The sequence below is a fragment of the Panthera leo genome, chromosome D3 (genome assembly GCF_018350215.1).
Source record: "Panthera leo isolate Ple1 chromosome D3, P.leo_Ple1_pat1.1, whole genome shotgun sequence".
NCBI classification, from domain to species: Eukaryota; Metazoa; Chordata; class Mammalia; order Carnivora; family Felidae; genus Panthera; species Panthera leo.
Window position 1 is genome coordinate 94,256,196 of NC_056690.1, and position 22,983 is coordinate 94,279,178.

A 22,983-nucleotide genomic window follows, 5' to 3' on the forward strand; every position below is an offset into this window, starting at 1 on the left:
ATGGGATAGAAACAAACTTAGCTTCAACAGCATACATCAACTCTGCTCCTATCAAGCATCATCTCCCCTTTTATGCTGTCATTGTCACTAATTACATCTTTATATGTTGTGTGCCCATTATATAAATATATAATTATTGTTTTATGCCTGTGGTTCTAAATCATTTAGGAAACAAAAAGAGGAGTTATAGCCCAATAATACAATTATACCAGCTTTTATTTATTTGTATGTTTACAGAGGTCTTATTTCTTTGTATGGCTTTGTGTTACATCTAGGTTCCTTTTGTTTTACACTGAATTCTCTTTAGGTTCCCTTTGTAGGATGGGTCTACTAGTGATGAATTCTTTTAGCTTTTGTTTATTTGAGAATGTCTTAATTTCTCTTTCATTCTTGAAGGATAATTTTGCTGGCTATAAAGTTCTTAGCTGACATTATTTAAATGTTATCCCACTGCTTTCTGGCTTCCATGGTTTTTGATGAGAAATTGGCTGTTAGCCTTCTCAAAGATCATTTGTATGTTACAGGTTGTTTCTCTCTTGCTGCTTTCAAGATTTTCTCTTTGGTCTTTTGATAGTTTGTATATTGTATATCTCTTTCAGTTTATCCTGCTTGGAGTTCATTGAACTTCTTAGATGTGTAGATTCATGTCTTTCATCACATCTGGGAAGGTTTTGGCCCTTATTTCTTCAAATATTTTCCGCTCCCCTTCTCTCTCTGTTCTTATGGGATTCCCATAATGTGTATATTGATACATTTAATAATGTCCTGTAAGTTCCTTGACTCTGTTCTTTTTGCTTCATTCTTTTTCTTTCTGCCCCTCAGACAGGGTAGTTTCAGTTGTCCTATAGTGAAGTTTGTCAATCCTTTCAGAAAGATCTGAACAAATCTGCTGCTGGACTTCTCTCATGAATTTTTAATTTCAGCTACTATACTTTTCAGATCCAGAATTTCTATTTGGTTCCTTTTATAATTTCTATCCCTTTATTTTGATATTCCCTACTGTTCATGCCTCATTCTCCTGACTGCCTTTAGTTCCTTGTTTATGGTTTCCTCAGCTCCCTGTGAACATTTAAGACACTTAAAGTTGGGGGACCTGGGTGGCTCAATTGGTTAAGAATCTGACTCTTAATTTTGGCTCAGGTCATGATATCACTGTTTCTGAGATCTAGCCCCATGTCGAGCTCTGTGCTGACAGCATGACCTTGCTTGGGAATTTCTCTCTTCCTCTTTCTCTGCCCCTCCCCTGCTCATGCTTGCATTGTTTCTTTGTATGCTTTGTACATTTATGTTGCGATCTGGACATTTTAAAATATTTCTAGGTGCTATGTGATATTATTATTATTATTATTATTATTATTATTATTATTATTATTTTAGCAATGAAAAATAGCAGGCATAGGCGAGGGTGTGAATAAATTGGAGCTTTCATATATTGTTGTAAAATGGTGTGGCTGCTATGAAAAACAGTTTGGTGGTTCCTCGAGAAGGTAAACACATAATTACCCTACGATCCAGCAATTTCACTCTTATATACATATCCAAAAAATATGAAAACATATATCCTCATAGAAACTTGGACATGAATGTTTATAACAGCATTAGTCATAATAGCCAAAATGTGGAAACAACTCAAATGTTCATCAATGGATGAATGAATTTTTAAAAATGTGATTTAGTGCTTACTTCGGTAGCACATATACTAAAATTGGAATGACACAGAGAAGATTAGCATGGCCCCTGTGTAAGGATGACACACAAATTCATGAGGCATCCCATATTTTTCCAAAAAAAAAAAAAAGATAAAAATGTAGTTTATATAGACAATGGAATATCATTCAGTTATTAAAAAGAATGCATTATGATGGATGCTGTAATTTGGATGAACCTCAAAACCATTATGCTAAGTGTAAGTAGCCAGATACAAAAAATCACACAGCATATGATCCCTTTTACACGAACTGTCTGGAATAGACAAACCCATAGACAGAAAGATTAGTGGTCAGGGGCTGGGGGAGGGGGAATGAGGAGTGATTACCTAATGGATACAGGATGTTCTCCTGGGGTGATGAAAATGTTTTGAACTGAGAGAAGTGATGGAATGTACTAAACACTGTTAAACTGTACACTTTAAAGTTATTAACTATATGTTATGTGAGTTTCACCTCAATAAGAGAAAATGTAATCCGTAGCTCATCCTCTGTCTTCAACTGATCATTTTCACTCAATATTATCATTTATCTTATATTTTTTAACCATAACTAAACATTGCCATGATGTATTGCTATATGTTAAAGTCTCTCCTTTCCCCTTCTCAATCTATTGTAAAGTCAAGTAACAAAGTAAATTATTGGGACTCTTTTGCCATTTTCCAATCAATAATGAACAATTACAACTTGTCTTTATGTTACCATTCTCTACAAATAAGGCTTATAGCAGCACTCAATTGATACATACCTGCAAGTGAGAGGGAGACATGACATTAAGTAAGTGCTAACTAGATTTCAGACACTATGCTCAGCTACTTATACATGATACTTCATTCCATTTCATAAAAAGTCCTGAGATAAATATTATCCCCAATTAACAAATGTGGTGACATACAGTGGAGTTCCACAGTGGCCTGAGGGCACACAGCTCATATGGAAAAACCCATATTAAGACTGAGCTCTGCGTGACCCCAAAGCCTATGTGGCTTCTCCAATGTACTATGCCATTCTAGCAAGTTCCTTAGAGCTCCATCAGTCACTGTGCCACCAAGGATAATTTATCTATTAAGTAAGGCAATATATGTCAATGCCATCATTTTAATATATGAGTGACCAAAAGGCAAATGATTGTAGTTGAAAATAGTCAAGTTAACACTTGTCAGTACATTTTTTTTTGTTTTATAATTGAGTCCTCTTTGATTGTGGGAAATGCGCTGGCATCCATAACTTACTCTAAATCTGTGGGTCCATCATCTTGAGAAGAGGTTCCCCCTGGGTTCTCTGGTGAGGGCAGGGTCTCTGAAGGGGTGTACCAAACCTTCATCTTCTCTCTCTCTGGCAAGCAGAGTTGGAATGTGGCAGCCAGGGTCACTGGCCATTACTGCACAGCACAGTGTCCATGACAGAAGACGCACAATGCTGCCTGGGTTCCTGGATGTTAGTGAGCAGAAAGTCAAAGGAAGACTGGAACCACCTTAGAGGGCAGGAGAAATGGCCCCTTGCCTCAGATGAGCAGATCCCAAGCCATGAAGCCACCATTATCACTTCATTCTTTTGTGTTCTAGAGACTTTTCTGTGTCAGAATTCAAACCCCTCAAGGAGGGGTGTGATTAGCTAACACCCGACCTCATTCACCCTCACTTGCCCCCTGCCACCTGAGCCCAGATTAGATGAGGCAAAGATCAGGAGGAGATGGATGTGGTGGTGGGTGAAAGGAGCCCCTGGGCTTGAGGGCCTTTGAGAGAAGAAGGGAAGGGCATGTGCCTCTGGGCTTGAGGGCCTTTGAGAGAAGAAGGGAAGGGCATGTGCCTCTGGGCTTGAGGGCCTTTGAGAGAAGAAGGGAAGGGCATGTTCCCCGGGGCTTGAGGGCCTTTGAGAGAGGAAGGGAAGGGCAGGGGCTCCAACGTGTGCATCTGTTTCCTGTTATTCTAGGCCCTCCACACACACACTGCTGAGATCTCACGTGGTTCTTTTAACAATGGCCGTAGATCCTGACTGGAGAATATACATGCGAATGATGGTGGCCAGAGCATATATACAGTAGGACTCGATCAGCGACTACAACTGCCCCATCTTCCACCCCTGCTTCTGACTCAGAGAAAGCTAAATTTCCTCCCTAAACCCATGGCATTGGACGCCCCACTTCCAGGAGCCACTTACAGCACCCGCAGGCTCACAGCCACTATCAGGACATACCTGAGGTGACCTTTGTTCCACTTTGAGTCTCCGAAAAACCAAGTGATGGTGGCTGAACCCTTGGTCACAGCAAGCTTTGGATAAGTAGACTATGTTTGTTCTCATTCACGTGGTCTTCATTTCTTTCCACTGCTGTGCAGGCTCTGCCAAGGTCTAGTCTGCCCTGTCTGTCACTGCAGCCCCCCACCTCTGACCAGGTGTGGTCCCCACAGAGGCTCTTGTGGTAATTTGGCATGGGGTCTGAACTCTGCAATCTTTAAAAAAAATTTTTTTTAACGTTTTTATTCATTTTTGAGAGACAGAGCACCAGCAGGTGAGGGGCAGAGAGAGAGCGAGACACAGAATCTGAAGCAGGCTTTCAGGCTCTGAGCCATCAGCACAGAGCCTGACGCAGGGCTTGAACCCACGAACCATGAGATCATGACCTGAGCCAAAGTCAGACGCTTAACTGAGCCACCCAGGTGCCCCTGAACTCTGCAGTCTTTGATTGGAATATATAAGCTATCCTCAGGCTGCTGCCCAGATCTTGTTAGTTCCAGTTTGTATGGCATCCTTTCCGTCTGCTGTCTTTGCATTCTTGTTTTTTAATATTTATTATTTATTTTATATTATTATTTTATTTATTATATTATTTTTGTATTATTTTATTATTTTATTTTATATTTATTATTATTAATTGAGAGAGAGAGAGAGAGAGAGAGAGAGAGAGAGAGAGAGCGCTGTGCATGAGTAGGGTAGGGGCAGAGAGAGAAGGAGAGAGAGAATCCCAAGCAGGCTCCACATTCTCAGCATGGAGCCTGATGTGGGGCTTGATCTCATGAACTGTGAGATCATGACACAAGCTAAAACCAAAAGTCGATCACTTAACTGACCGGGCCACCCAGGCACCCCTCTTGTTTTTTTTTTTTTTTTCCTTTAAGATTTTAAAGTAATCTGTATACCCAATGTGGGGCTCGAACTCACAACCCTGAGGTCAAGAGTTGCATGCTGTACCAACTGAGCCAGCCAGGTGCCCCTACACTGCGGTTTTCTGTTGTGCTGTCTAAAAGTGTTTGGTCATAATGACAAGAATCTCAGAGTAGAACCTCAGCATAGGCCCACGAGCCTGTTGTCTGAGCCAGCCTTACAAAACTTGGGTTTGTAGTTCCCATGGACTGGTGTCTTCTTGGACAAACTACTGTGAGTCACCAATGAAACCAGATGAGGTTGTCCTTCTGTCTCAGTCTTGTGTTCTGAGAGCCTGGCTTTGACTCAGAGAGAGCATTTTCTCTGGTGTTCCACCTGCTGGCCCACCTGCTGGGCTTTATTAGTATGCAGAGCCCTCCAAATTATATTCTGAATAGGAAATTATTTCACCAGAAGATTATCTGATTAAAGCTAATGAACAACTTAACACACTTTGACAACAACCAGCGGCTCATCCCCCTGGGATCTGCCTTGGTTGCTCTCTATACATACCTCCATCAACTCTGCCCTCCTCTCCCATCTTCCAGACCCCCTTCACTTTCCCCAAAATTCCCTTAAAACCCCAAATTACCAATTGCCTCTAGAGATTTTTCCTTCCATAAGTCAGATATGTAGGCAACTGTGGAATTTAATCCTTGGACCCAAGGCAAATTAAGAACTATAATTAAGGATTTCTCTGAAACCAGATAAGGCCAACAACTATTCATTGGATTTGGAATTCTTTTGGATCCATGTGACCCAGGGTTATCTGACCTATATCAACAGAATTTCATATTCCAAATCCTGGATGGCAAAAGCCAATTGGGCTGACCTGGAAAGGGACGTACAGGATCCATCTTTCCATGATAAACCTGAGGGTCCAAAGAAAGCCAGAAAAGTAGATTGACATCTCCAAAGTCATACTTGAAACATTTCCTGTAAAAATTGACTAGACCGTAAATGCACACCACAAGGACAATTCCTTGAATCCCAGACAACTCATGTCTTCATAATCAAGTTGAGTCTGCCTTCTCCATGATATTTGATGCAGACCCTAGATATAAAGATCTTGATCCTATACCTGACAAGTGTAAAAACTCCATGGACATGGGACATTTATACTGTAAAAGTTCAGCTAGATCCTACTAAAACATCTGAACTTCCCTCATATTCCTTGAAGCCAGAAGCAAAGGAAGAGATCAAGCCTCTAGCTGAAGGCCTCTAGCTGATGGCCTTCTTGTGCCCCATACTTGCCCACATACATTCCTGTTCTTTCAGTAAAGGAACAAAATGGGTGAGGATATCAACTTGTTCAAGACCTTAGGCATCAACAAATTTGTCATTTTCCCTTCCCACTAACCCAAATACCATTTTGCCATCAATTCCTCCTGAAGCCACTTACTCAGTATGGTGGATCTTTGCCCTTTTCGGTGGGCCCCTTGATAAAGACACGTGGTGCCTTTTGCCTTTACCTGGGAAGCACAAAAGTACACCTGGATGGTTATGCCCTGGGGGCTCACTGACCCTTCCTCTTATTTTGCTCAGGTCCTCAATCAAGACTGAAAGGATCTAAATTGCTCTCATGATTCAATTCTGACACTCTGTGTAGATGATTTTCTACATTGCTCAAACAACAAATCCTGTGAAAAGGACTCCATTCACTTTCAGCCTTGGCAGAAAAGGGACATAAAATTTCAAAAGATAAATTACAATTTTGCAAAAGCATGGCCCATTATTTAGGGCATAACCTAGCTCAGGAGGAAAAAAAACCCCACTCTTCCAGTAGACTAAAGACCAGCCTAACTTATCCCAGGTCTCTTACAAAATGGCATTTGGGAGGATTTACAGGTTTAACTGGATATTACCGATAATGGAGGCCATTTTCTTCTGAGATTTTGACACCTCTTTATGAATTAACTAAGTTTTCAGGGAGGGACTGAGGAATCTCTTGTCCTGGAGCTGAAGCATGATCAGGCATTCTGGAACCTGAAGAAAGCTCTTCACCAGCCTCCTTCCCTGGCATCCCTAACTATAAAACTCCCCATCATCTGTTTGTGGAGGGACAATCCAGATAAGCCACTGGAGTTTTAACTCAACTTCCAGCAAAGCCCATCATTTACTATAGCTGTGGGTGGAAGAGCTCCACTCTGTGAGGCCATCAGCTTGCTCTGCAGGTGTCAGGTCCACTGCCTGCTTCTGAAGATGGGCTGAAGTCTGAGGTCCCTTATAGAAATAGTCTTCCAACTTGGTGTAATTGTGGATTGCTTCTTTAGTTGTAACTCGTGAATCACGTTGTGAAATCTGACTCTCTTGAGTTTTACTGCTGGATATGATGTTAGTGATACATCTGTCCCTGGGTTGGAAGGTGAGGGGTCTTCCAATGAAGTTCAAGAGCAGTTTTCTCAGATGTCTCTTCCAATAGACAAAAGCTCCGAGTAGAAGGTCATGAAGAGGCTATTTGGAATGATGTGGCAAGGCCTCCTTCACCTGTTGGTGATGGAGGGGCTAGTACGTGAGTCCTTTGCAACATTTTCTCATGTCTGTGTGCAGCAGGGCAGGGTTTAGTCTCAGAGGGAAAGTCCCTTAATGCACAGGCCTTCCCCATTACCAGATCATAGGGTAACTGATGTGCACTTGAGGGTGTAAACCATGTGGCTGTAAGGGCTAGTGGGGTACTTTTGGCCAAAGGAGCCCAGACTTTCTGAAAATTTTGCTAATTTAAGGATGCCTTTGGCTCTTTCAGCATTTCCAGAATGTTGCAGATGACAGAGGCAGGATAGTTTTTGAGCAAGTAGGGACACTTCATTGAATTCTTTCATAATGGTTCCAATAGTGTGTGCCTTGATCACTTGATATAAAAGTTGGCATGCCCCTGGTTGGAAACACAAAATCAAACAGTTTTTAGCAACTATAAAGGGCTACAGCTTTTTGGCAAGGAAATACTTCAACTGATCCTGAAAATATGCATATAATAACTGAAACATATTCAAATCCCATGGAGAGTAGCAGCCAGATAAAATTCATTGAAGATATTTAAAAGACCCTTGAGGCTTTGGTTCCTGGCCATGTCCCGTTGTGATGGTTAATTTTAGTATGAAGATTATGGGGTCCCCAGACCAAGCATTATTTCTGTGTATGTCTGTGAGTGTATTTCCAGATAAGATTAGCATCTGAATTGGTGTGCTCTGTAAAGTAGACTGCTCTCCCCGAAGTGTGTGGGCATCATTCAAGCCACCAAGCCACTGAGGGGTTGAATAGAACAAAAGGAAGGAGGAATTACTTCACTTTTCTTCCTGCCTGGCTGCATGAGCTGGAAGGAGTTTTCTCCTGTCCTAGACCAGGATTCATACCAACAGGATGCGGATTGGCATTGCACCACTGGCTTTCTGGGTTTTCAGCTCGCACAACAGAATGTGGGACTTCTCAGCCTCTTTAATTGTGTGAGCCAATTCCTCATCATAAATCTTCCTAACCCGTGACTTTGCTCATGTCCCTCTCTCCCAGATAAAGGATAAATTAATAAAATCTATTGATCAAACTCTAGGTAATTCTAAATTTTGATTTGATAACTCATAGAACAATGAGCAAGATACCTGCCACCTGAAAGAGACAAATAGAGACCCAAATACACAACCAGCTAAAGTAGGGCCTTCGTCTCCACCTGTGTCACAGGTAAGTCCTTTGTTCCTGGATCTCCATGTGCCCCTGCTGGATACTACTTTGGGGGCCAGGACAGTTGGTGCTGCTTGCCTCTGTGTAGCAGGATTCTCACACAGAGAGACGGGACAGCGAGGCTTTTCTGTCCAGGAAGCAACTTTGTCTTGTTGGCCCGGGCTCAGTGGATTCGCACCCAAAAAACTGAGACCCCAGCTCAGTGGGATGTAGACTTTTGTACAATTTTTGCTCCTTTGTCTCCCATATATGGTAACATACAGTCTGAATGGGTGGTCTGTGTTACAGAGTTGTGAGGAGTGTCGCGCATGCACGCATAGCCAGGTTGCCTTCCCTTGTCTTGAGGTTTTCACCACATTCCTTAAGGAGGAGTTCTACCACATTAGACTAACACCTGATTCACTTTAGGAACAGTACTCTGAGGCGTGTCTGTCCACAGAGGCCCTAATTCTAGAGACCTCTACACTAGAAACCATAACTCAGACATGAGCTCCAACATGAGGCTACCTTGATTATTCAGGCACTTTTTCTGGATGGATTTCTGACTCACTATAATGCCAGCAACCAGAGCAATGTTCCTAAAGGTGGGAACGCTACAAAGAGAAGGAGAGTTGCTGTTTACCCTAGAGAAGCTGTGTCCCCGCTGCCCTGGGGAGCTACAGATCCGTGTAAATGCTGATGGGTGATGGGGCTTGCTCTAGAGTTCCTGCTGGCCTGTCAGGCCCATTCTACGTCACTGCTGATGCTTCTTGCTGTACTTGGATCAATGAAACAGGCAAAGGAGAACAGACCATACTTTGCTTCAAGGAAAAGTCATTTGTCTCTTTAAGGTTAATCATCATGGCCTATGGGATATTTTTTCTTGCCTGGATTGGGCAAATGGGGTTCCTAGTTCCAAAGCACCCTACAAGACTATGAATTGTTAGTGGTCATGATGCTGATCTGTCACATCCTGTCTGATCTTGAATGCTTCTGGGCAGCTGCTGCTCTCAGATCAGATGATGCAGCAACAGAAAGACCACCTATCATCATGTGAGTGATTGTGGACGCACCAAACAGTCCCCAAGCTGTGAAGATCTGGATCCCCAGCCTCCCATGAACTGGTCAGCCTCTCACAAGTGACAGAATATCTGAAAGGGAGAAGAACCAGGAGACTAACTATACAAATGGACATTTACAACCTTCTCTGTAGCCATCAGCCCAGAATGATCTGGGCTTGGTCAGTGACTGCCAGCTTCCCTATTTGTTTTCTCCTCTTCCAAATTAGGACCAGCAAGAGAAAGCCAAACATGTTCCCTGAACCTGTATGCCCCCAGACACACACTGTGACAAATCTAGTTAGCCCCCCTCCAACTTTCCTGTGCCAACAGCCTCCAATCGGAGCACCCTCTTCTGCCCCCTCTGAGACTCTACCAAACACATGTGTTGGTGGCTGACTCACTTGTTAGAGCAAGGTCTGAAAAAATAACTGCTGTGTGTTCTCACTTGGGTGATCTTCATTTATTTCCACATGACAAACTGGATTAATGTAGATTATGAAACTGCCTGAAACAAACAGGTACTAAAAGTTGAAATTGGAGTGACCTTCCCAAAGCACACACTTGTTTAGGTCACCCTCTTGCTTTAAGTCTTTTCATGGCTCCCCGTTGCCCTTGGAATAAATTCACCCTCTGTATCTCTGGTTTTCCAGTCCTCTCTCTTGAGCTGATAACAAAATTGACCTTTTATTCTCTGTAATGTGTCTTGCTTTCTTTTCCTTTCTGGCTTCGGGAAAGGCTATTTATTCTACCTGGAATACTCCTTCTATTTCTCTCTTCACCTGGGTTCATCCTCAGTATAGACATCACTTCCCCTGGTCAGCTCTCCCCAGTGCCTGCCTGGGTAAGTTGCCCCTCCTATCGGCACCAGACTACACCATTATTCCACTGGTCATTGTCCCATTGATTACTTGGCTGTGTTTACCCACCATCGTAAGCTGAATTACACTGGTTATACACCTCACCAAGCTTGACCCTGTCAAACTTTCCCAAAGTGTTACAATAGTTCATGTAGATAATCGAAATGAACATATCTGAAAATTTTCTTCTGAAGAAATTACTTCTAGAATTATTATGATAGAATTCTTTTCTATCAGTATGGGATCTAATACTTTGCCAATTACATAATAACACCAACACCAACTATACAATTTACAAGTTTCCATTATCTTGTTGTCATACTAAACCTAGGAAAGTGGTTGTCTACAAAGTGATTTGTACTTTAACTTTATTATTGTATTAAAATATAGAATCACAGGGTAGAAGTGACTCCAAGAAATAACCTCCATCTAGTACATTTTTTATACTAGAACCTTTGTGTTCCATTCTTTCCTCTCTCTCATCCATGTTCAGGGCTTAATTATCATCTATATTATGGTAACTTCAAATGTATATTTCTATGCCAGGCTCTCTTCTTAGATTCAGATCTTGTTTCCAACTATCTGTTTGATATTAACACCTAGAGGTCTCAACAGCCATGCTCAATGTGGTCAAGACCAAATCTGTGATCCCTCATTCTTTTTCTAGTGTTGCCACTATCCATCCTCAACACAATCATTTTCTTTTTCCCTCTTTCTTGAGGTTTTGCATTTTAAAAAATTATTCATTTATTTATTCTATTTGAATATAGGTGGCACCCAGTGTTACATTAGTTTCGGGTATACAACAGGGATTCAACGTCTCTATATGTTATGCTATGCTCTCCACAAGTATAGCTACCACCTGTCACCACACTGTGCTACTACACTACCACTGACTACATTCCCTATGCTGTACCTTTTCTTACTGTGATTTATTCATTTCATAACTGAAATCCTGTGCCTCCAATCCCCTTCATCCATTTTCCTCATTTCCCTATACCCCTCCCCTCTGGCAACCATTAGTTTGCTCTCTGTATTTAAGGGTCTGTTTGTTCATTTGTTTTGTTTTATAGATTGGATGTAGAAGTGAAATCATATAGTATATGTATTTCTTTCTGACTTATTTCCCTTTGCATCCCCTCTAGGTCCACTTGTGTTGTTATAGAGGGCAAGATCTCCTTCTTTTTTATGGTTGAATAATATTATATATATATATATATGCCATATATATATATATATATATATATATATATATGCGCCACATTTTCTTTATCTATTCATGTATCTATGGACACTTGGACTGCTTCCATATGTTGGCTATTGTAAATAAACATAGAGGTGCATATACCTTTTTCAATTCATGATTTTCTTTGGGTAAATATCCGGTAGTGGAATTACTGGATCATATGGCATCTTTATTTTTTATTTTTTGAAGAACTTTCATACTGGTTTCCACAGTGGCTGCACTAGTTTGCATTTCCCCCAATAGAAAAAGGGTTCCTTTTTCTCCACATCCTCACCAACATTTATTATTTCTTGTCTTTTCGAGTCTAGCCATTCCGACGGGTGTGAGGTGATATCTCATTGTGGTTTGTTTGTTTGTTTGTTTGTTTGTTTGTTTGTTTAATTTAAATTCAGGTTAGTTAAGGGGGGGCCTGGGTGGCTCAGTTGGTTGAGTGTCCAACTTTGGCTCAGGTCATGATCTTGCAGTTCATGAGTTCGAGCCCCACGTCGGTCTCTGTGCTGACGGCTCAGAACCTGGAGCCTGCTTCGGATTCTGTGTCTTCCTCTCTCTCTGCCCCTCCTCCACTCATGATCTCTCTCTCTCTCTCTCTCTCTCTCTCTCTCTCTCTCTCTCCCCCAAAAATAAATAAACTTGAGAATATTCAAATTCAAGTTAGTTAACATACAGGGTTGTCTTGGCTTCAGGAGTAAAACAGTGGTATCAATTTGCATTTCCCTGATGATGAGTCATGTTGAGCATCTTTTCATGTGTCTGTTGGCCATTTAGATGTCTTCTTTGGAGAAATGTCTATCCAAATCCTCTCCTCATTTTTTAACTGAATTACTTTGGGGGCTTTGGTGTTGAGTTGCTCAATGCCATCCTTCCTGATATTCACTCACAGCAGTGTCCAAACTATCATCAAGCCTTGTTCACTTGGCCTCCCAAATATCTCTTACAGCGGTCTGCTTCTCTTCATCTTCAGAGCTACTGCCGTAATCTCAACTCCACACTACCACCATCTTCCTTCTGGGCCACTCCAACAAGCTCCTAACTCTTGTTGCTACGGCCACCCTTCCTCCATCACCACTCGTGCCTTTCTGCTATAGCTAGCTATACTTTTCAAATGCAAATCTAATTCTATCAACCCACCTACTGAAAACACTGACTTGGCTTCTTCTTAAGAAGACCAAAATGACATCATGACTTGGTCTCTAGCCTCTGTTCATGGTATTTTTCTTCCTGTGATCTGCACTTCCATCATTCTGGTCTCTTTGATCAATCTGACTACCCCATGCTCCCTCCAGTCCCAGGGCCTTTTCAGGGGTGCTCCTGCTGCCTGGAGTCACCTCCTCTTACCTCTTCTCACTGCTTTGAGCCACTAATGTTTACTTGTACTTCTGACTTCAGGTTGTTGCTTCTTTAAGACTTCTACCCATGGGGCACCTGGGTGGCTCAGTCAGTTGAGCATCCAACTTTGGTTCAAATTTGTGAGTTCAAGCCCCGCGTCAGGCTCTATGCTGACAGATCAGAGCCTGGAGCCTGCTTCAGATTCTGTGTCTTCCTCTCTCTTTGTTCCTCCCCCAGCTCGTGCTCTGTCTCTTTCTTTCAAAAAATAAATAAACATTAAAAAAAAAAACAACTTCTGGGGTGCCTGGGTGGCTCAGTCGGTTAAGCATCCGACTTTGGCTCAGGTCCTGATCTCGCGGTTTATGAGTTTGAGCCCCGCATCGGGCTCTGTGCTGACAGCTCGGAGCCTGGAGCCTGCTTCAGATTCTGTGTCTCCCTCTTTCTCTGCCCCTCCCCCACTTGTGCTCTGTCTCTCTCTACCAAAAATAAATAAAATGTAAAAAAAATTATAAAAAAAATAAAAAGTAAAAACTTCTACCTTATGACTCAGTAATTGCATTACTGGGTATTTATCCAAAGGTACAAAAATGCTGATTCGAAGGGGCACATGCATCCCAATGTTTATAGCAGTGCTATCAACAATAGCCAAATTATGGAAAGAGCCCAAATGTCCATCAACTGATGAATGGATAAAGAAGATGTGCCATATATATATATATATATATATATATATATATATATATATATACACATATACGTATACACATACACATACACACAGTGGAATACTACTCGGTGATGAAAAATGAAATCTTGCCATTTGCAGCACTGTGGATGGAACTAGAGGGTATTATGCTAAGTGAAGGAAGTCAGAGAAATATAGCATACGATTTCAGTCTTATGTGGAATTTAAGAAACACAACAGATGAACATAGGGGAAGGGAAGGAAAAATAAGATAAAAACAGAGGGAGAGGCAAACCATAAGAGACTCTTAAATACAGAGAACAAACTAAGGGTTGCTGGAGGGGGAGGTCTGTGGGGGATGGGTTAGATGGGTGATGGGCATTGAGGAGGGCTCTTGTTGGGATGAGCACTGGGTGTTATATGTAAGTGATGAATCACTGAATTCTATCTGCTCCTGAAACCATTATTACACTGTACATTAACTAATTTGAATTAAGAAAAAGACTTCTACTCTAGATCAGGTTTCTGCATCACAGAAGTGTGGAGAGCCTACCTTCTTCAGGAGTGTTTACTTCTGTTTATAATTAAACTCTCATTGTGTAGCTAGTTCACTAGTGATCTTATCCACTGGATTCTAAGCTGTTGTTTCTTGCTCATCACTGTCTCTTTAGCACCCAATAGACACACAAAATGTGTATGTAGAACAAAGGCAAGAAAGGCATGATTACGGGGTGCCTGGGTGCCTCAGCTGGTTAAGTGTCCAACTTTGGCTCAGGTCATGATCTTGGGGTCTGTGAATTCCAGTCCTGCATCAGGCTCTGTGCTGAGGCTGGAGCCTGCTTCAGATTCTGTGTCTCCCTCTCTCTCTCTCTCTCTCTCTCTCTCTGCCCCTCCCCCGCCCATACTCTGTCTCCCTCTCTCAAAAATAAACAGTTTTTTAAAAAAGGCATGATTACACGTAAGTTGTTCACAAAGAATAACTTCCTCTTTCCTATAGGAATTTCAGTGGTTTTAGGTTAACCTTAGCAATTTATTTTATTGTACATGAGCACGTGTATAGTTTGTCTCTTTGTGCATAGATCAGTCACGGCTGCCAGATGTAGCTGCAGAGTGTGCATAAGCCCTGCATGGGGACAAGCTGGGGTGGGCGGGTGGGAGCTGAAATCAAGCCCGCTCTGTTCACCCATCTGTGTCTTGATGTGGGTTGGGGTCTGCCCAGAGGATAGGGTGCTCCCCCCCCTTCTTTACATATAAAGGCACTTATAATAGCACTTCTCTCTCTAAGCTAGGGCCCTCGGGGCAGCAAGAAGCCCAAAGGGCTTCCCACCCTTTAAATTTGTACAAAAGTACCTGTGGGCTGTCGTGTCAGACTAGTTTAAGATTTTTCTCTGTTCTGTGGTCACCCAGATTGCTCTCTTTATGCTGGACTCACAAATGCTAATGCTGATTATGGGGTGAACTAGAGGTGAGAGTAGGAAAGATTCAGCACAGCACCTTCACTTTTAAAAACCCAACTGAACAACTAAAATCAAATCACCTGTATTTGTTCTGACACCAAGTTGGTTAAGAAAAAGCAGAACAAACTCGTGTGTGCCGTGACATGCCTCGCAGATAATTCCTCAGGTATAGCTTCTGATTTTGAATGATTGGCTGACATCTCCGCAGTGAATTTTCCTGAGTCTTTGAAAATGATCTTGATGAGTCACGCTGGGTCAGACTGCTCATTTCTTCTGTGCAGGAGAGAGAGGGACAGTCTTTCAACATCACAGCTCTTGATTGTCGTTTTAAACATCATTCCTTATATATCCATGCTTAAGTATGTAGGGATGTAGTGACCTGGACTGATGTCAGCAACTTTCTTTGAATGCATAAAAAAAAAAAAGGATGGATCAAGAGGTAAATATCTGGATGGCTGGGTGATAAAACAAATAGAGCAAAATGTTAATTGTAAGATCTCAGTGACAGTATTCACTGTAAAATTATTTCAACTTTTCAATATGTTCAAAATCTTTCATAATAAGTAGGGGAGGGGCGCCTGGGTGTCTCAGTCGGTTGGGTGTCCAACTTCAGCTCAGGTCACGATCTCACTGTCTGTGAGTTCGAGCCCTGCGTCAGGCTCTGTGCCGACAGCTCAGAGCCTGGAGCCTGCTTCGGATTCTGTGTCTCCCTCTCTCTCTGCCCCTCCCATGCTCACACTCTGCTCTCTCTCTCAAAAATAAATAAACATTAAAAAAATAAAAAAGAATAAGTGGGGGAAAGCTTTTATTCAACATTTATTGAAGTTTTATATTTATTATAATATGTATTTACATTATATTTACTAAAGTAGCCTAGGCATCAGGGATACAGTGCTGAAGAAGGCATGGTCCCTGTTGGTCAGCACTCCTGGGGAGAGAGACACATTAGCAGATGCTGACAAAACCACACGGTGAGTGCAGTGACAGACACACACAGAATGTTCTGGAATACCAAGGAGAAGCGCCTCCCACATTCTGGGATGTTTCTGTGTCTAGTGGTTGTGGTTACGGAGATCTTCCTGGAAGAGAGGCCAGCAGAACTCAGCCTTGGATGGCAACGGAATGAAAATTAGCTCAGGCAGTGGGGAGTAAAGGAATTCTGTGAACAAACACTGTGTGGTGTTTTCGGGAGCAGATGGGCTGGGACTGGTCAAGCGTGGGGAGCTGTGTGCCCTGTTCCCCACTGGGCTTGATGCTGGGGGGGATGTGGAAGGATGAAGACAGGAAGAGGATGGCAGGGCCCAGCTTTCCTCAGCTAGGTTGGTAGAATGGCTGACTAGAGAATATACCTGAGGACCCAAAGCTGGAGATAAGGTAGGTGCTTGTGTTGGTGTTCGTCAGGAATGACCTGAGTTCCAAGGCTGCCAGTGAAAGAACCGGTTGGAGGAATGTTTAGGATGTAAAACGGGAGAACTGGAGATGGGAAAGTGAAGGACAGTTAAGCACACTGCTCACTGTCATTACGAGGAGGGCTGATGGGCTATTTGGAACATTTTAAATCTGAGGTGCTTGTGGGAGACCCGAGTGGGGCTGCCAATTGGCAGCCAGAAAAATAAAAGTGAAGCTTAGGAAAGAGGTAGATATACTGATTGGGATTTGAAGTGGTGACATTTGAGTCTGCAATGGAGATGAAGAAGGGAGAGTATGCAGAGAAATAAAATGAGAGGGGTGGGACTTCTGATACCTACTATAGTGCCTGGCACATAGGACCTGGGTAATGAACATGGGTTGAAAATGAATGAAAGTGGGCATGGTCCTGGAGAGCCACATTTAAGGATCAGCTGAGGAAGGGAAGCTGATGAAGACGTAAGAACAGCCCGTGAGCTTGGAGATGATAAAAGGGCACGTTTGGGAGTTGTCAGGGAGAGGAGAGCTTCAGGAAGGGAGAGTGATTACCAGTGAAAGGTGAGGACTCACATCTGTTCTTGGGTCTGACAATTGCGAGGTCACGGGTGACCCAGGCGTTTCTGCAGTGGTAAGGGTTGCAGCGGGAGAACACGAGGACGTAGAGTCAAGGGAGCCCAGGCAATGTTGGGAGAAATGTGACAAAATGCTCTCTTTAGAGCACCTTTATCTGGATCAAGGGGGACTGGAAAGCTTTAACTTTACTGTTCATTACACTCATGATTTCTCAATGGAATATATATAGGTATATCATACCCATTTACCACTGTGATTCACTATCATATTAAATCATAATTCATTAATACATGTAAGGAACAAACACTTCTTCAATTATGACTTGTATCCCTGCAGGGAATTCCTGTAAAGAAGCAAACTGTGGTTATGTAATATCAGCCCTGAATTTAACACAATTTTTAAATGAATTCAGACATTTATTTAGTGCCTGCTGTTTTGGGTCTCTGGGCTCTACTGAGCAGGAGGTACCGGTAAAGGGGAAAAAGCTGAAATTATGGGAGAGAATGGCCGAACATGAAGTGCTGGGCAGGGCAAACAAGGTCCCAGGAGTGACAGACTGGTTGTGAACAGGGGCAGACACATCCTGTGAAACTGACTCCCAGGTCGGGGTAGTTGTTGAGGAAATAGGTGTGCACGTAGCAGCTGGGAGATTGAGGCAGACAAAGTCTGACGGTCTTGGTGTTCTGGAAGGAGACGTGGTCTTCGGCTGAAAATGAAGTCGAGGAAGGGCAGGTGTTGCCCAGAGAGGGTCAATGAAATGGGAAAGGGGTGGAATGGTCATTAAGGAGCAGGAATAGGACAAGGACCGGATAAGTAAAAGGAGGTGTTTGCATACACACCTGGCCTCTCATTAAAGTGCAAGATCCCTGAAGGCGGTGTGGTCCTTCTCTTCCCCCATGCAAGTTTGACTCAACGGATGAATACCCAAAGCTATTTTGAAAGCTCCCACTTCACGTGTTACCTCGTTTTGAGAAATATAATAGTATTGCTTCACAATTAAAATCTGGGCAAAAGTGAACTTTTAGGGCAGTTAAGAGTTTTTACAAATGTATGCAATTAACATAACCTCTTCTCTACACAACATATAGTGTGGCTCCAACTTAAAAATCAGAATTCTCAAGAAAAAGTGTGACAGTTTTCTCAGAAAAGAATGATGAGTTCAAGAGACCCCATCCAGCCAGTTCACCAAGATGTGTCAATTTCAAGGGCACACTTGTCGAAGTTCTGATAGCCCAAGTTCTGTTCTCCAATGGCAGGGCAAGATTGTCCTCACGCCCGGTTTCCTATTGGCTCTGAGATGTGGGCGGGGTCACCCATTCCTGCTACTGCCACTAGCTCCACCCCCATTCCATGCAAACGAAGTCAAAGCTCTGGTGAGCCCACGTGACCGGTCACGTGGTCGACGCCACCCTGGCTCCACCCCTCCTTCAATGACGTCATCACCTCCTCAAACTCTCTCGAGAGTTTGCAGAGATGCTAGTGAGAGGCTGGCAGGCCAGCCCACTGTGGCAGGAAGGGGGGGAGGGGCGGGGGCTCCAACTGGGGACCCCCACTCTCACTCCTGAGCCTCCAGTCCAGCTTTAGGCAGGGGCCCCAAGGGTCCTGTGGGGCAGTGTCCAGGGGTCCCATGCACACTCTCCTCCCATTGGCTGGCTGTATTGGCATGCAAATGAGGGCACGCGTCACTTCCGGAGGCAAATCGAGCGCCATTTTCTCTTTCTGGCCGTGCTGGGAGGAGGGGACGGGGTCGCGCGGGGGTGGGCGCGCGCCGAGGCGGGGGTCCCGCCGCTCGGGGCGGAGGCGGGCGCGGGCGCGGGGCCCCGGCGGGCCGCGGCGGCGCGGCGAGAGGCGGCGGGGGACGCGGCGGCGCTCCTGGCGCCCAGCGGTAGGTACGACCCCGGCCCAGCCCCGCGGCGACGCCCCCGGCCCTGCCCGGCCCAGGCCCGCGAAGTCCCGACGGCGGCCGAGACCGCGGCCCCGCCCCGCCCCGCCCCGCCCACAGCCCGCGGCCCGCGGCCGCCTCACGAATCCCGCGACGTCCTCTGGGCGCGGGGTTCGCGGCCCGGACGGCGCCCGTCATCCCTCCGCGTCACGTGGGGGTCGGGGGTGGTCGGCGGGGGGCGGGCGCGGGCGGCGGGGGGCGGGCGCGGGCGGCGGGGGCGGGGGCGTGAGGGGCGGGCCGGGCGGAGCGGAGCCGAGGGACGCGCGGGCCGGGGCGAGGTGAGGGCGGTCTCCGCGGGGCGCGCCTCCCGCCGCGCCGAGCGCCCCGAGCTTCGCCCCGGAGCCTGTTCTCGGAGCAGCCGGGGGCGGCCGCTAACGTCGACCGGGCGGGCACGGCCGCCCCGAGGTTTGCCCGGGGGCGCTTGTCCTCCGGCGGAGAGGGACCGTTGGAGCAGCTCCGGACCGCGACGGCCACTCCGGAGCTGTTGACGTGAATGGCGACGATGGATATGCAGATGTTGACATTAAAATTGTAACTTTCCGTGTGCCTCCGCTGCCTGCGCCGGCAGAGATGGTGTTTGCGAGTTTCCTGCGAACATTGGGCTTTGGGACGTCAAAAATGCCACCTGCCAGTTCAAGTAGTGCGCAGTTGCCTGATGATAGTTAACTATTTGAAGTGTTTTCTCTGCGTTTGAGTGGAAGGCTTGCTAGAATGCGGTTAACGCTGGTTCTGATGGAATCGAACGAGCGGCCCCGGGCCCCGGCGCCGCGAGGCGCCCGCGGCGGGAGCTGGGCCGGTGGGCCACACAGGGCTGATGCGGGCTGCGCACGGCTGGGGGTGGGGGGGACCGCGAGTGAAAGTGGAGGTGACGAGAGCAGGCTCCGCTCTGGTCCGAGGTAAGCGATGGAGGCGTGACTGGCGGTTTTGTGAACGAACTTTGATAATTCGGTTGGAGCTGGGACCGCTGAGCCGCTGGTCTTTACGCGTGGCACCAGGGATCTGTACGGGGAAGGGGAAGGGGTGCCGCTTGCGAGGCGGCCAGGAGTGGGGGACCCGTTGACTTGTGTGACCGAGGGGGGGTGGCTGGATGTTGATTGGTTACGGGGGACGGAGGCCGACTTGTGGCCAGGCTGTCACCTGGAGCGGCCCCGGGGCACCTGTGAGCTTTGTGCGCGTGTGCTCTCGATGCGCGTGTGCTCCTGGTGCGCGTGTGCTCTTGATGCGCGTGTGCGCGGCCGCATTTCTGCCCTGCCCTCCGCTGGCTGCCGCCCTGTGCCAGGCAGTGTGTCCCGGTGAGGAGGCGGCCGGGGGCCTTCGAATTGTGCGCTCACGTAGGGCACGGGCATTACGTGTCTCTTAAGTTGCTTGAAAAGCAAGTCCTGTATTATTCCAGTGGCCGGGACGTTTCATTAGGATTTTGAAGTTAGATGATAGCAAGCACAGGGCTTGTGCCTTTCTTGTGTTCACTCACTCATCCTCACCAACTGCTTCCGAGGTTGTGCGCTCCTGTTTTACGGTCACCTGAGGCCCTGGGATTAAGTAATTTGCCAGATTTTTACAGCTTATAAATTGTGGAGTTGATTTGAACCCAGGAAGTACGGTTAAAGAAGATACGTGTGTTTTTAAATGTTTGTTTGTTTATTTTGGGAGAACAAGTGAGCAGGGGAGGGGCAGAGGGAGGGAGAGCAAGCGAATCCCACGCGGTCTGTACACCGTCAGCGCAGAGCCCCAGCGGGGCTCAGACCCGTGGACGGTGAGATCGTGACCTGAGCTGAAATCCAGCCGGAGGCTTCCCTGACTCAGCCACCAGGTGCCCCCCAGTTCCAGAGTCTTTGCCGGTGAGACTAGTGTGTAGTGTTGCCTCTCATGTGAAACCCTTTTGGAACTTCGATTTCACAAGAACAAGGGTTCTCTGGCTTGAAAAGTTTCGTCTGTTACCTGAACGGCTATTTTTTGAAGTGTTATTTTTTCCAGAATGGAATGTTCTTAAATGATCAAGATGCTAAAAAACAACAAAGGAAACCCTACAAATGCCCCTTTGGGAAATACTATTGTGCACATCAGTGGGATTTTTGGTAGGTCCCCGTGTACCACACACTGACATTAAAGGTAACTTACTGTGAACTGAGACTGATAGAGGAGTGCAGCTGCATTAGTCTCCTGTTTCGTGACGGAGAAGGATTTAATGTACTTGTTTTGGGGGGGGGGGGGGGACCGCCGTAGCAATGGTGTGGGAATGGGGGCACCTCTGTCTGAAAATCAGAAGTGCCTATTCTCCAGATTCAAGGAAGAAGACTGACAGTTCCTGGCCCTACTCCCAAGCCTTGAACAAGTAGCTGTAGGGCCAGCTAGCAGTCCGCAGCAGCCTCCAGGAAGCAGCAATAGTCCAGCCCCTAAGCTAGTGCTGCTGAAAGGCCACCAATACCTGTACGCGGTGCTTCTGAAAACCCTGTAAGACCAGTGCTTACTATGTAAAGCCATACTTCTTTGCAAGTGACAAAGTTAGCTTCCTTCTTTCAGGTACATGTGGGTGGTGGCTTTAATCTTGGACACTTCTAACCAGCAGCTGGCTCTGGGCAAGAAGAGCCCCAAAGGCAGAGAGGGTGATGGAACTCTAGGGGGGAAACGAAAGCAAGTCTGGTGGAGTTGAGTGGAAAGCATCTAATGACTGTTGTTGAGCCTTGCTCTGGCCATAGGAGCCAGTGTGGGCTTGACAGTGACCTTGGGTTTAGTTTTTAGGGACACCATCACGAGGCTCCTGACAGCCCCTCTGTGAGGTGAGGCTTCTAAAAGCTAAACCCAATTCAGTACATTTCATTTCCAATAATTTTAGTATTTTACTTTATTTCCTGTGACTTAATATCCTTCAGTTATAAAGTACTGCATGATCCTTCAGTCTCTCCTTTGGAGCCTGAGATACACTTCTGACCTAGATAATGGGGTTTGGAAAACTCATTTCAGGATAGCTTCTGAGGAACTTTGTGTTTCCTTTGTACCCACCCTGAGCCTCTCCCTCTTACATGTTAACCCCTCTTCCCCCCAGACCCGCTCATTTGATTCTAGGCTGCCTTTTTGGTTTTACTTACCTTTTGCCAAATACATTGACTTTTCCTTTACCTCAATCAGTTTTTGATGCTGGTCTGTTCACTTAGACTGTCTTGGGCTCCAGCTCTAACCCTCCATAACCTTTTGAACCTTTGTCTGCATGTCTTGCGATTCTTAGCCTGTTTTATTTAATTTCTTGTTCATTTACTGTGAACACTTGTTGTATATTACACTCAGTGATAGGCCCCAGACATGCAAATAAAACATGATTCCTACTCTGAAGAAGTTCAGTCTAGTAGGAGAAATGGATATATAAATAGATAATTGCACCCTGGTGCGTGCAAGAAGTGTGAACTTGGAGGGGCACCAGGTTTATGCTGGGGGAGGAGGGGTTACAAGAGGGGTGTGAAAGTGGAATTGCTGACTCATAGAAATTGTCATTTAAAGTCTTTGGCTATATGGGCGCCTGTGTGGCTCAGTTGGTTGAGCGTCTGACTCCAGCTTAGGTCCCCGTCGGTGGGTTCGAGCCCCGCATCCGTCTCTGTGCTGACACCTCAGAGCCTGGAACCTGCTTTGGATTCTGTGTCTCCCTCTCTGCCCCTCCCCTGCTTGCGTGCGTGCGCGCGCGCGCGCGCTCTCTCTCTCTCTCTCTCTCTCTCTCTCTCTCTCTCTCAAATAAATCAATATAATAGCTGAATAAAACGTTAAAAATTTTTTTTTAAGTCTTGAGATATGGCCAAATTATCCTCTGAACATGTAGAAATTATGATTTGTGTACTTCACTATCAATAGATATTATCAATCTTTAAAAGTTATTTTGATAATAAAAAATTGGCATTCATTATTTTACCTGGTGTTCTTTAACTTGAATTTGACTTTTTTAGCT

General features: G+C 45.3%; 1 protein-coding gene and 1 non-coding gene across 2 annotated transcripts in view; both read left to right on the forward strand.

The window, feature by feature from the left end:
* The first annotated feature begins 1,675 nt into the window (after positions 1-1,675).
* LOC122204337 lies at positions 1,676-1,782 on the forward strand. Its single transcript, XR_006195622.1, has one exon. It is a non-coding gene; the product is annotated as a U6 spliceosomal RNA (small nuclear RNA).
* Positions 1,783-18,934: 17,152 nt separating this feature from the next.
* ADNP2 (ADNP homeobox 2) overlaps positions 18,935-22,983 on the forward strand; it is a 31,591-nt gene continuing 27,542 nt past the window's right edge. The window contains 1 exon segment of the mRNA XM_042910200.1: positions 18,935-18,995. The gene's annotated coding sequence lies outside the window, so the exon portion shown is untranslated.